We start from the raw sequence: 14,900 nt of genomic DNA on the forward strand, positions 1-14,900 counted from the left end.
AACATGACTGCACACCAGTGCACAAAGCAAGGTCAATAAAAACATGGATAAGCAAGTTTGGGATGGAGGAACTTGACTGGCCTGCACAGAGTCTTGACCTCAACCCGATAGAACACCTTTGGGATGAATTAGAGTGGAGACTGCAAGCCAGACCTTCTTGTTCAACATCAGTGCCTGACCTCACAAATTGGAAGAATGGTCAAACATTCCCATAGACACACTCCTAAACCTTGTGGACAGCCTTTCTAGAAGTGTTGAAGCTGTTATAACTGCAAAGGGTGGGCCAACTCAATATGGAACCCTACGGACTAAGACTGGGATGCCATTAAAGTTCATGTGCGTGTAAAAGCAGGTGTCCCAATACTTTTGACAATATAGTGTATTTTCTGTCACACTGGCCCTCCCAAAGAGGCTCAGGATAGCTCTCCTAACTGCCACTGACATTAAACGGTGAAGTGGCACGCAGTTCAGCATTTGAGCAACGTGTTGCTTTGCCAAAGCCATAGTGACTAAGCACTCCGAGCATCTAGTAACACCCACTAACACCAATGATTCCAGAGGACCTGAAGCATCTTGTGTCAAAAAGTGACTCCAGAGCACCGGAGCATCCTGTAACACCCAGTGACTCCAGAGCACCCCAAGCGCCCTGTGCACCGTGTGACTCCAAAGCATCCTATGTAACCCTGTATCCCCAATGACTCCAGAGCACCCCGAGCGTCCTGTGCACTCAGTGACTCCAGAGCATCCTATGTAACCCTGTAGACTCCAGAGCACCTTGAACACCCTGTGTCACCCAGTGACCTCTGTGACTCTAGTGCATTCGGTATGCTTCTGTGTCTTAGGCTGGCCATACAATATACAATTATCTTGTACAACTTTCCTTTATATTTACCAAAGCCATATAATAGGAGGTCAAACCTAAAAAAATTCAATTAGTATGCAATCAGGCAGGCCCTTGCACTACACGATTGAAGGTGAATCTAAAGAGAATTGAACAGAAAAAATGACCAGTTTCAGTCCAGTAGCTTAGTGTGCCCCGTGACATGTGCTTCTTCATGTAACCTCTAGTGTGGTCCTGTATTCTCCTGAGCAGGATCTCTTCTTGTGGACATGGAGCCCTCTCCATGACTTTTCCTTTGAGCTCTAGAATCTGTGACCAATATAATGCATGATATTGTGTGATCAGCAGTTGCTTACGTCTTTGTAAAATTATATTGAAATATTTGAGCTCCTTACCATAAGTGTTGCTGGTGAGTAAAGAGGGTCAAGACTCAATTTTTAGCAAGGTGTATGCATACCCAAGTTCTTTATACACTAGGGAAGGATTCAAAACAAACGAAAAACCAGAAGGTGCCACCATCTAAGATCAGTGTATCAGTTTATTGAAATAAGGAGGGTAAAATGCACTCACAAAAGTTGGAGAAAACAAGCTCATAAATGGAAATTGATGTGCCACATCAATACTAAGAAATCCAGAATCAACTTTATTCCAATAAAAGTCAGGGGGACAATCCAAAAAGTATTCAACCCATTTCAGGGGTCCAAGAGTGCCCCTTCAACCAGGCTAGAAAAAAAAACATAAGGACATCTCCCTATCAATACAATATCCCCTCCTCTGGGCCATATTTAAAACCAAACACCCAATTGCCAATAGGATTGTAAGTACAATCCTGTTGGCTATTTGGTTTTAAATAGGAGCCAGAGGAGGGATACATTATTGTATTAATATCAGATATGGAGATGTCTTTATGTTTTTTCTATCCCTGATGGGGGGCGGGGGGGGGGGGGGGGCGGTCTTGGATACCTGAAACTTTTTGGACTGTCTCCCTGATTATTACAGACCCATCATGCCTTCCAATTGTTCCCAATGATCATACAGGAAGGTAGGCACAGACCCATCATGCCTTCCATGACTCCCAATGATCATACAGGAAAGTGGGCACAGACCCAGCATGTCTTCCAATGGTTCCCAATGATCATACAGGATAGTGGGCACAGACCCAGCATGTCTTCCAATGGTTCCCAATGATCATACAGGATAGTGGGCACAGACCCAGCATGTCTTCCAATGGTTCCCAATGATCATGCAGGAGGGCAGGCAAAGACTTAGCATACCATCCAATGGCTCCCCATGATCATGCCGCAGGGCACGCACAGACTCAGCGTGCTCTCCAATGGCTCCCAATGTTCATACAGGAGGGCAGGCACAGACCCAGCATGCCTTCCAATGGTTCCCAATTATCATACAGCAGGGCAGATAAAGACCCAGCATGCCTTCCAATTTCTCCCAATGATCATGCAGGAGGGGGGGTACAGACCCAGCATGTAGAAATAGATAAAACCAGGAGGACGCACTGGCCAAGTACATTATCCAACAACATTTTTGTTATAAGAAAATTATAACAAATGGCTACTCACAAACATAGGTAGTAAAAGCACTCATTAGGCCACTCCTCATGGCTACACTCTCCCAGGCTAGCCAATAGCTCGAGCTCGGGGGGGGACCTCAGCAGGGTCCCTGCTTTCTGACACGTTTCAACGGTATGTCCTTCTTTATCAGAGCCAAGGCTCCCAATGATCATACAGCAGGGTGGGCACAGACCCAGCATGCCTCCCACTGGCTTCCAGTGGTCATATTGGAGGCTGGGTACAGACCCAGCATGCATTTTACTGGCATGGTCATACAGGAGGGGTGGATACAGACCCAGCATGGCTTTTACTAGCTTCCAATGATCATACTGGAGGGCGGGCACAGACCCAGGAAGCCTCCTTACTGGCTTTCAGTAAATATGGAGTCTGTGTGGACATCCTACTATCAATAGCAGATATCTGCTGACAGCGGCAGCCATGGCAACAAATACAAAAACTTTAACTTTTCCTATTGGACACAATTGAGCTTATTCAAAAGGCAATGCAGAAAGCATTGATGACATTTATGCTACAGTAATTCAGAGCAACCAAGTGGTAATAAAATCAGGTAATAGTTTTTTGATTGTTAGCTCTGGATCACTAAACTTTGCTCTTTGCTTTTTAATTTTATTGACATGTTGCAAATGATGACCCGTGAGATGCGTTTATGGCATATTGGATCATAGGTATTAAGATAATATTTAAGCTGAACTCCAGGGATGATAAAATTTTCATACATTGGGTCAGCTTGGCACATGGTATGTATGCATATGTGATACCTGATCGGCCTCTGTGGAAGCTGGAAATCACAGAGGTAGCCTGAGCTACCACAGTGATGGGCATGTTCTACCGAGTCCTGTGCCGAGCGGCTGCACTTCTGCATAGTAACCACAGGGGGTCGCTCATTTGGTTCAGCCATTATTCACAGAGTGCCTTGCATTTCTCTCAATTAACGCAAAGTGTTCTCTGATTGGACTGGGAGGGGACTGGGAGGGGATTGTGACATTACCTGCCCTCCTCTCCGCTCAGATTAGATCTCCAATCAGAGAATACACTGGCTTGAGGAGGGAGACCAACCCAGCATGCATATTAGGACTTCTGTGAAATCAGGTTGGAATGGATTACACACACCTCCCAACTTTTTGAGATGGGGACGAGGGACACCCATTAGCAAAAGTATGTAGGCATAGGACACACCCCTGCCACGCCCCTTAAAGGAGAATTATACAAAAAAAGTGATTTGTTAAAACCACAATAGCTTTTTTTCTACCACTACTATTCTTTTATATTAGCTTTTTAAATTTACAAATGCAGCAATTTAGAAATTGGATGAAAGGTTTAGCACTAGGAAACACTTTTTGATAGATAAAAAATGCATTTTATATACAACTATACAGATCAGACCAAAATGAGGGACAAATGAGGAGGAAAACGGGACAATCCCTCGAATCAGGGACAGTAGGGAGCTTTGGATTATGTAGTAAACAATGAAACTCCACCATGCTGCCTGCATGCCAGATTTCTTTACTTGTAAAGCACCCCAGAAGCCCTGAAGAGGGGCATATTTAGACATCGTGCCACAGGCATACCTAAACCATGACAACCTTTTTTACAAGTTCTGCCCCTTGTGCCATGTGATTATTTTAATGATTATTTAAAGATCACATCATGCTAGAATGCGTTATTTAAAGCGGGGTTCCACCCAAATTTTGAACAATATCTGTATGTATTCTCTTCCTTGCCTAGATGCTGACATGCCGTTTAAAAAAATTTAAATCGCGTAATTACCTTTTATTTTTCTATTCTTCTTTGCACTTCCTGGTTCTCCTCCCGTGGGAGTAGGCGTGTTTCTAGCCTCTCCCAGACTCCTGGGAGCTAGTCTCAGGCTTCCCAGGATGCCACTGAGCATGTGCGGGAACGAGCGGTGAATGCTGGGAGCACAGCATTCACCACATCCAGGAAATAAATGCTTGTGGGCTTCAAATGCCCACAATGAAGATGGAAACCGCCTGCAGTGAATAATATAAGTTATTCTTTCCGACGAAATCTGACACAGGCGGACATATTACACACAATATGTGAGTATGTAATGCTGAGAAGAAAAGTTTGTGAATGAACTCAAAAAAAAAAAAACGATAGATAGGTGGACCCCCGCTTTAAATCCCTCTACGGTGTGCTTTATATATAGAGCTACTTCTCAGCTCAGCTGTATAAACCAGCAAACCAAAAAAATAGATGTTTTCATGTTTCTGGACTTTAAACTCATTTCGGGATCCCCTGCACCCCCTCTCCTTTATGGTTTATTTGCTAAACTCATTGGCAAACATCTAGTGGCAGCCAGAAAAAAAAAAAAAAAAAATTTGAAAAAAAAAAAGTTTTCCAGTTTGTACATTTTGAGGTTTGGTGCTGCCCCCTATAACCCTTGTAAAATACATTCATTTTTATCTTTTAATCGTTTTTTCATTGATGTTCTTTATGTATATGTAGCACCGTCCGTGTAGGGCTTGCTGAGTGTTTACTTCATAGGCCTCTCTCTGGTTACCTGCAGCTGGTTCCTGATGGTTCCCACTTAGTTCCTGATGGTTCCCACTCAGTTGCTGAGGGTTCCCACTTAGTTGCTGAGGGTTCCTGCTTGGCCCACCTCTACACCCGCTTGCTCGTTACTCAACGACCAGTCCAGGGTATTTGTGTTTTTGTATTTTATTTCGGAACTTGGATGGGAGAAGGGATTAGTGGGATACTCCAACTGGAACTATTCACAGAGGATGAGGACAACTCTCACTTGACCTCTCCGGATTATTAGCAGGAGCAGTCACAATGCTTTAACCATACTGCCACATGTATTGAGGAATTAAGCCTTCTTGCTCTCACTAGCAGCAGATTCGATGCCTTATCTTCAGGATACTCTCTAGCATCCCCTTTACTGACATCTATCCACTGACTCTTCTAACTGAAGGGGGCAGCCCTCACTCGACAGGCCCCAAAGACACAGATCTGAACTCACAGTAGTCAAAATCTGATCCTTCCAGGTGTCAATACCTCCCATCTTTTTGAGTTGGGAATGAGGGACACCTATTAGCAAAAGTATGCAGGTGTAGGACACACCCCTTGCCACACCCCCTTAAAGGAGAATTGTACAAAAAAACAAGATTGGTTAAATCCACAAGTGCTTTTTTTACCACTACTATTCCTTTATATTGGCTTTTGGAATTTACAAATGCAGCAATTTAGAAATCAGATGAGAGGTTTAGCTCTGGAAAACACTTTTTTGACAGATAAAAAGTGCATTTTATATACAACTATATGGATCAGACCAAAATGAGGGACAAATGAGAAGGAATGAGGGACAGGGGGACATTGCTCCAAATGAGGGACAGCCCCTCGAAATCATGGACAGTTGGGAGCTATGCTGGTGTCTCCCTTCTAGTCAGCTATGCAGGACCTCTGGGTTCAGCTTCTCTCTCTCTCTAGGCCTCTGGGTCGACCACCCAGGGCCGCACAGCCTCCTCTGTGGAGGAGAGGGCAGTCACCCCCTCCCTCCTGAACTCTGTTCCCCGGCTCAACTAACTCTGAGCACATGTACTATGGCTTTATTTACAGTATCCCAACATGCAATGCAGTACTTTTCCTCTGCCAATTGCGAGGGCTGTAACAAAGCCTGTGTACTCACTTGTCAGGTCCCCTCCCATTGTCCAATATGCCTCTCTAATGGACCAGTGGGGGACAGTCAGAACAAGCTGAGCTGCACTCGAGTACAATGATCAGACCTAACCAATAGATCCTGTTCCCTGGTAGGCAGAGAGCACTTTAAGTTTTACCTAACCATTTTCTGATTAGCAGAAAGACCAAAAACTATACTCCCTTCTAGCACCTACCTAGGAGTGTGCTACATATATTTATAAATTCTGTATCTTTTATAACCCTGTTGAAGAGGGATTGTTTTGGCCCTCAAAACACATTGGAAGCCTTTTCTTTTTGGTCATTTGTGCCATTAAATAAATACATTTGGACTCTAAGAACGTTTATTTGGTGCTCCTTATGGCTTAATTAGACCTTGACTACTCAATCCGGGTTATCTATGTCCTTTGGGAGGGGCCCTCATTTTGTAGAGAGCGGCTGAACCTTTTCCAGCTCCTCGCCCCTACCTCTCCCTATATCTCTATTGTCCCACGAATGCCAAGGTCATTTCTGCCCTGGCTGTGAATAGCTTATTTATTGTCATTTTTTCTGTAACTACACAATTTAAGGCACTCAAGCTTCTTACTGTAAAGTGTAAAGAATAAAAAGATACCATACTTGGTTCTGGCGCAGGTCGATGACCTCCGGAAGATTAACCCCCCTTTCATGACCAGGCCATTTTTTGCTGTACGGCACTGGATTATTTTGACTGACAATTGCGCTGTCATGCAACGCTGTACACATATGAAATGTATATAATTTTATTACTGTAAGACTTCTAAAGCTGAAATAAAACCTTTGATTGTGAAAAAAAAAAATTATTCCCACAAATAGAGCTTTCTTTTGGTGGTATTTGATCACCTCTGAATTTTTATTTTTTTTTTGCGCTATAAACGAAAAAAAAAAAATACCGAAAATTTTGAAAAAAAACAAAACATTTTTAACCTTCTGCTGTAAAACATATCCAATAAAAAAATGTCTTCATAAATTTAGGCCAATATGTATTTGGCTACATATTTTAGGTAAAAAAAAAAATCCCAATAAGCGTATATTGACTGGGTTGGGCAAAAGTAATAGTGTCTACAAACTACGGGATGTATACTGGAATTTTTATTCATCTTTTTTATGCTAGTAATGGTGGTGATCAGCGACTTATAGCGGGACTGCAGGCAATGTAACACTAACTTTTGACACTTTTTGGGGACCAGTGACACTAATACAGTGATAATACTATACACTGCCACTGTACTGACACTGGCTGGGAAGGGGTTAAACATCTAGGGTGATCAAAGGGTTAAATGTGTCCCTAACCAGTGTTTACTGTGAGGTTCTTTCAATAAGGGATGCGCTGGATTTTATTCCCAGCTGTACAAGGAAACAAAACCGTTACATCCCCCGCTGACAGGACAGAGCTCCGTCCTGTGTGTCTCTTCACTGATCAGCGGGTACCGTTGCTCACCTATTGGCTGGCACCCACTGATCGGCTTATGCTGTGACTAATCGCAGCACAGCCCCCTTACCTGGAAAAGCAGAATCACGTATATATTGTATACACACGTGATTCTGCACATCCGGACTGCACTGTAGCAGTAAAGCTACAGTGCGCGGTCGGCAAGTGATTAATGCTGATTTCATCAGTGCAGTAACATTCTAAGGCCAGGCTGCCCTATGACACACACCTTAGGGGCGGGTCCATGAGGGCCTGGGCTCAGAGGAAGTGGGTTGAATGTCAATGGCCACTATTCACCCTGGAACACTAAGTACTTCTACTGGCAGAAAGAAATTTCTGTGGGGGACAGCACTAGATTGAAAGTGAATATTGCAATAAGAGCTGTTTTTTAATTTTTAGAAAAACATTGTACTAAAAAAAAACAAACAAATTAAAATAAAACCCACAACAGTGTACTTTATCCTCCACTTGGTGATTTTTACCTACAGGTAAGCCTATAATAAGGCTTACCTGTAGGTAAAAATTAATATCTCCTAAACCTGCATGTTTCAGGAGATATTCGCCCTACATGCAGCCGCTGACATCAGCGGCGCATGCGATCTGAAGGCACCCAGCGAGACGCCACATCTGCATGTGCAGGAATGCTGTCCCCCATGGTAACAGTCTTTAACAGTTCTTTCACTTTCACTACAATCGCTCCTTGTAGTTCTTTAGCCCACTGGGCTCCCGGTCTCTCTCTCACTAGACCCTCTGATTTACTGCCAATGAATCTCTTGAGCTCCTTCACGGTGGTATCTTCCTCAAGCGTCAACCCCGCTTCTTTACTGGGTCCCTAGCTTGGCACTCTAGATACCTGCTCGATCCTTGGCTTGACACACAAGGCTGCTCTGTAAGCATCACCTCCGCTGGCTGGGTCCTTGGCCCGACACCCACCAAAGTCACCCGATTCTTCACCATCCCCGGTTGGCGAGAATGCTGCTCCGGCACTTGCCCCAGCTACTCACTGTGGCCCCTGGTAATTAGGCGGATAGTCCCTTATTGGCAACAACTTCCCCTCTACCTCTGATCACGACAGGTTCTCTGGCCGGCATAACCGTCACTTCTGGTTGGACTGCAAGCCGCAATCCCAACCCTGCGCTGCTCTCTCGCTTCTGGATAGGCCCTCAGACAGCCCAGCAGCCAGATGTGCCTGGGATAGGCCCAGTCTCTGGCCTAGCAGCCCGGGCAATACAACACACGTCCACCCAGACAGGTGACACAGAACATAGATCACCTGACCTCACCAGAATATATAGGTTCTCCCAGCAGGCCAAGGGATCCAAGAAAACCCCTGCCCATTGGCTCAGACACCCCACATACCCATAATCTGACCTTGTGTTGCCATTCTCGTATCTAGTACCACCAAGTACCCGGCCACCCAGTGGTAGAAGAGAAAACTGCAACAAGGTCAAACTTAGGGAGAAATCAATAGATCTCTAACAATCGACCAGGACAACTACTCCTGGCAAGTAAATTTGTGAGGAGCAACCCTGCCTAAACTCCAGGGTGCTACATATATTAACATACTATACAAGTTTTTTTACAAACATTATTGCGCATCAAATACGCTTATTTACATCAAGGTGATTTTATGTGTCTGTCTAAAAAAAAACAAAACAAAAAAAAAACAATTATGTACATTCCCTTGAAGCTGCAAAAGGATTGACACGGTAACAGGTAATGTGTGACATGCTCGACAGCTCTGCTGCTTAATACACAGAGCCTGTGAAATCCCACAAGTCAGAGATGGAATGTGTGATGAAGATAGAGCCCTTAACGCACTGAGCATCTCAGGGGACATAGAACTGTCGGTTTCAGATCTCAGTCCTTCGGTTAATCTAGTGACTGCTATGTTTGCCTTCATCAGGGGGTTAAATATTGATTTAACCGGAGCATTAAAGGGAAACGACAATAGTTTTAGTTAAGTTCCTCCTTTTTTTGAAAGAATATTTATTGCTAAAACTTTTTTTATGGTTTAACCGCTTGCCGACCAGCCGCCGTCATTGTACTGTGGCAGGTTGGCATGGCTGCACGAATCGCCGTAGGTGTACGTCGGCCGCTTTAAGAGCAATAGGGGGCGCAACGCCGGAGCCGATGTACGTGGTTGGCGGTCGCGACATCCGCCGGCCACTCATGAACGTTCCACAGAGAGCCAGAACGGGAATCTGTGTATGTAAATAAACAGATCCCTGTTCTGACAAGGGAGTAGAGAGAGATCTGCTGTTCCTAGTGATCAGGAACAGCGATCTCTCTCCTCCTCCAGTCAGTCCCCCCCCCCACAGTTAGAAACACCTCCCTAGGGAACACTTAACCCCTTGATCACCCCTTAGTGTTAACCCCTTCCCTGACAGTGACATTTATACAGTAATCAGTGGCTATTTTTAGCTCGGATCGCTGTATAAATGTCAATGGTCCCAAAAAAGTGTCAAAAGTGTCCGATCTGTCGCAGTCCCGCTAAGAAATGCAGATCACCGCCATTACTAGTAAAAAATAAATAAATAATAAAAATGTCATACAACTATCCCCTATTTTGTAGACGCTATAACTTTTGTGCAAACCAATCAATATACGCTTATTTTGAATTTTTTACCAAAAATATGTAGAAGAATACATATTGGCCTAAACTGATGAAGAAATTTGTTTTTTGGGGGGATATTTATTATAGCAAAAAGTAAAAAATATTGGTTTTTTTTTTTCAAAATTGTCGGTCTTTTTTTGTTTATAGTGCAAAAAATAAAAACCGCAGAGGTGATCAAATACCACCAAAAGAAAGCTCTATTTGTGGGAAAAAAAAGGAATTAAATTTTGTTTGGGCACAGCGTCGCACGACCGCGCAATTGTCAGTTAAATCGACGCAGTGCCGTATCAAAAAAAAATGGCCTGGTCATTAATTGGCAAATCCTGCCGTTCCTTAAGTGGTTAAAGTATTTTGGAAGGATTAGAACCTCTGTCAGGTTTTATTGCAGTTTGTCCCCACCGAGTAGATTCACCTTTGCTATTTGTTCTGCCGACCATTGTCACTGAAAGACAGAAAGTGATGGGAAATCCAAAAATCTATAGTTCTCACCAGAACAAAAAGGTGAGGGGAATTCTTCCACTGGGGGACACCTTTTCCAGTGACAGCTTTGCTCTAACTTTGCAGAGAATTCCTCTCACTTCCTGTTGCATCTCCAGGACAAGAAGTCAAGAGAAATCTCCCTAATGGGAATAATAAACTAGCAGGGGTGCTAAATATCCCTAATTCCATCCAAAACTGAAAGAAATGTTTTGCCTGTACATATACTTTAAAGCAGACCTCCGGGCTCCTTCAGAAAATAATAAAAGTCAGCAGCTACAAATACTGTAACTGCTGACTTTTAATATTAGGACACTTACCTTGTTATGAATCCAGCGCTGTCCTCACTGGCTCTCGGGTGCTATCGCTGCCATCTTGGCTGAGGGAAACCAGCAGTAAAGCCTTGCGGTTCCATACTGCACATGTGCGAAGCGTGCCGGGCTTTGCGACTCGCCCGGCGGCGTGGCGAAGGAGGAGTGGGCCGAATTTCTGACTGAGCTTGCCAGAAGTGGGTGCGGGTACCTGTCAAAACCAGGTACCCGCCCCCCCCCCCCCCAAAAAAAAAAAGTGCCAAATGTGACACACACATCATAGCCACACCAAAAACTCCAACGCAGGAGGTAGAAATGTTGAGACTGTTTGTTTGCCGGCTCTGTTAGTACACCGAGTATAGACCACTAAAGTAAGAGAAAAAACTTTTGCCCGACTCGTGTTACAAATATCAACATGATTTGTGGAAATCTTTGTGCCACCCCTGGCAACCCTTCCACCCTAGGACATGGTCTACCTTAACTATGCAGAAAACCTGTTCAAGTCAAACCAGGACTTACAGGTATTAAAACAGTGGCGGCTCGTGTTTTTTTGTTGGGGGGTAAACAACACCCCCCCGCGGCACCTCAAAGACTACCCCAGTTTTGCAGCAGACTTTGGGAGAGCAGTTCTAGTGATAAGAGAGGTGTTTGAGGGCCTGTTTATAGGGTTTATTGTACTTTTTTGCCAAGAGCAGTGCAAAGTATCTGAACATGGCCACATTCCTTTGAGAGTCTTTAAAACTCTTTTTGAAGAGTAATGACAGAAAGGGTGGTTCATTGAGTTTTCGTTTTTTTATTTAACTTTTTCCATGAGTATAGACCTTTATTTGTCCCAAGCAGTGGCGGCTGCTGCTCCATTTTTTTTGTCGGGGGGCGGCAAACAAACCTGCCCCGCCGCCGGGTCCGCATTTACCCCATCCACGATTGCTTCCCCTCCTTCTGGGCAGAAGCAGTAGGAGACATGTGGACAGAGCCAGGCCACGGCGTGCTCCCAACAGAATTTACCATCTTTCTTCTCCCTGCTTCAACTCTGCCTCTGCACGTCACGGCCGGTGTTTTGGCAGAAGTTCGAACACCGGAGGCTGCAAACTCATGGCTGCCACCAGCTCCCCCCCGCCTCCTCCTCCTCAGCTCCTCTCCTCCTCCTCAGCTCCTCTCCTCCTCCTCCACTCCTCTACTCCTCCTCCTCTTCGCTCCAACCACCGCCGCACACATAACACAAGTGGGTGGGCTTGTGGCGCAGTGCTCTGCCAACCCTTTTCTGAGAGGACTTTTGTTTGACCACATTTATTTTGGTTCTTATTGGGACATTTTTACATTAATATTTTTTAGCGCTGCACCATTCCTATTGATATCTCTTCAATTGTATCCAGCAATTTTTGTGTCAGCAGCTTCTACTATATGTTTCATTAAGCGCAACAGATTCTGTTTTTATTAACCCTTTTCTGAAGCCAATTAAAGCCTCAGGCTCTAATCATGTGCTTAAAAAAAAACCCCATCCCACACGGGGTGTCACACTAGTGAAGTGGACCAGATGCACCTCTAGAAATATTAGAAATGTTATAGACACTGGTTTACTACTTATTACAATCGATTCCTGTTTATGGATAAAAGTTGTATTCTACATCCTATTGGATTTATTTTTTCTTGAATTATTTACTCAGACGTCGTTGCACGATGTACAATGTTCAATTGTACACTGTATTTCTTTTAAAAATTAATAAAAATATGTAATAAAAAAAAAAAAAAAACCCATAGAAATCAATGCATCCGGTGCCCTGCATGCAGAATAGGGGCCAGGCGCATGGATTGGGGAGGGGGGGGGGGGCAGCGCCCCTAATGAGCGGCCACCACTGATCTCAAGCACGTTTAAATTCTCTTGCTGTTGACTTACGCATAACCTAAGTCTATTCCAACCATCATCTCTTATGGCAAAATAATACTTTCTAAGGTTAGTTTTGAACTTTCATCCTACTAGTTCGAGGTCATATCCTCATGTTTTTGTTCTTTATACTGAAAATACTGCCCTCCTGAACTTTATTCACCACTCTAATTTATTTAAAGCTGAATTCCAGGGAAAGCAAAAAAAATCCCCCTGCATTGGAGTTCCTTCTGTACTGCAAGGGTCAAATGCTCCTTTTACGCTTAGAGTACCAGTAAAATGAACGTTTACGTACCTTATCCAACGGTCACCCATGCTATGAATCCAGATTCTGCAGCCTCTTTAATGATCACAGGCAGGAGGACTTTTACGCATCTTATGCCTCCCCCATGCCCCCCACCCCCCAGCAGCTGGAACTCGGCTCTTCTACCTGATGCTCCAGCTGAGTGCTCCTAAGCAACCTCACGCACAGTAATAAGGAGAGCCGGCAAAACTGTAATCCTTGAAGTGTCGTTTATTGGTACAACAGAGTGACAATAAAACTATAAACTGACGCGTTTCGGCAATAGCCTTAGTCGTAGCTACGACTAAGGCTATTGCCGAAACGTGTCAGTTTATTGTTTTATTGTCACTCTGTTGTACCAATAAACGACACTTCAAGGATTACAGTTTTGCCGGCTCTCCTTATTACTGTGCGTGAGGTTGCTTAGGAGCACTCAGCTGGAGCATCAGGTAGAAGAGCCGAGTTCCAGCTGCTGGGGGGTGGGGGGCATGGGGGAGGCATAAGATGCGTAAAAGTCCTTGTTACAGGTTCCCTAGGCATAAATTAACATATAACCCTTGCAGTGTGAGGGTTTTCCCTGGAATTCAGCTTCAAAGTTTCAGTTACGTCTCCCTTTACCTACCATCCTCCTCATTGTACATTTTCGGTTCTTACAGTTTCTCCTGAGGTTTTATCCTTCAAACCTTTCACCATTTTGTGGCTTGTCTCAGAACTTGTTCTTTTTTATCAATATCTTGAAGATTTGTATGGAGGAATCAGGACCTCCTTCCCCCTGCTGTCGATCCCTCTAGTGATATAAAGATTTATATAGAGGAATCAGGACCTCCTGCTGGTGACCCATTCAGTGATGATGATCTATATAGGAGAATCAGGACCTCCTTCCTCCTGCTGGTAATCCTTCTAGTGATATAAAGATTGATATAGAGGAATCAGGACCTCCTGCTGGTGACCCCTCTAGTGATAAAGATCTATACAGGGGAATTAAGACCTCCATCCACCTGCTGGTGATTCCTCTAGTGATAAAGATCTATATCGAGGAAGCAGGACCTCCTTCTTCCGACTGGTGATCTCTCTAGTAATAAAGATCTATAGAGGGGAATTAAGACCTCCATCCACCTTCTGGTGATTCCTCTAGTGATAAAGATCTATAGAGGGGAATTAAGACCTCCATCCACCTGCTGGTGATTCCTCTAGTGATAAAGATCTATAGAGGGGAATTAAGAGCTCCATCCACCTGCTGGTGATTCCTCTAGTGATAAAGATCTATAGAGGGGAATTAAGACCTCCATCCACCTGCTGGTGATTCCTCTATGATAAAGATCTATATAGAGGAAGCAGGACCTCCTTCCCCCGGCTGGTGATCTCTCTAGTGATAAAGATCTATAGAGGGGAATTAAGACCTCCATCCACCTGCTGGTGATTCCTCTAGTGATAAAGATCTATAGAGGTGAATTAAGACCTCCATCCACCTGCTGGTGATTCCTCTAGTGATAAAGATCTATAGAGGGGAATTAAGACCTCCATCCACCTGCTGGTGATTCCTCTAGTGATAAGGATCTATAGAGGGGAATTAAGACCTCCATCCACCTGCTGGTGATTCCTCTAGTGATAAAGATCTATAGAGGGGAATTAAGACCTCCATCCACCTGCTGGTGATTCCTCTAGTGATAAAGATCTATAGAGGGGAATTAAGACCTCCATCCACCTGCTGGTGATTCCTCTATGATAAAGATCTATATAGAGGAAGCAGGACCTCCTTCCCCCGGCTGGTGATCTCTCTAGTGATAAAGATC

The sequence above is a fragment of the Aquarana catesbeiana genome, linkage group LG11 (genome assembly GCF_042186555.1).
Source record: "Aquarana catesbeiana isolate 2022-GZ linkage group LG11, ASM4218655v1, whole genome shotgun sequence".
Taxonomy (NCBI): Eukaryota; Metazoa; Chordata; class Amphibia; order Anura; family Ranidae; genus Aquarana; species Aquarana catesbeiana.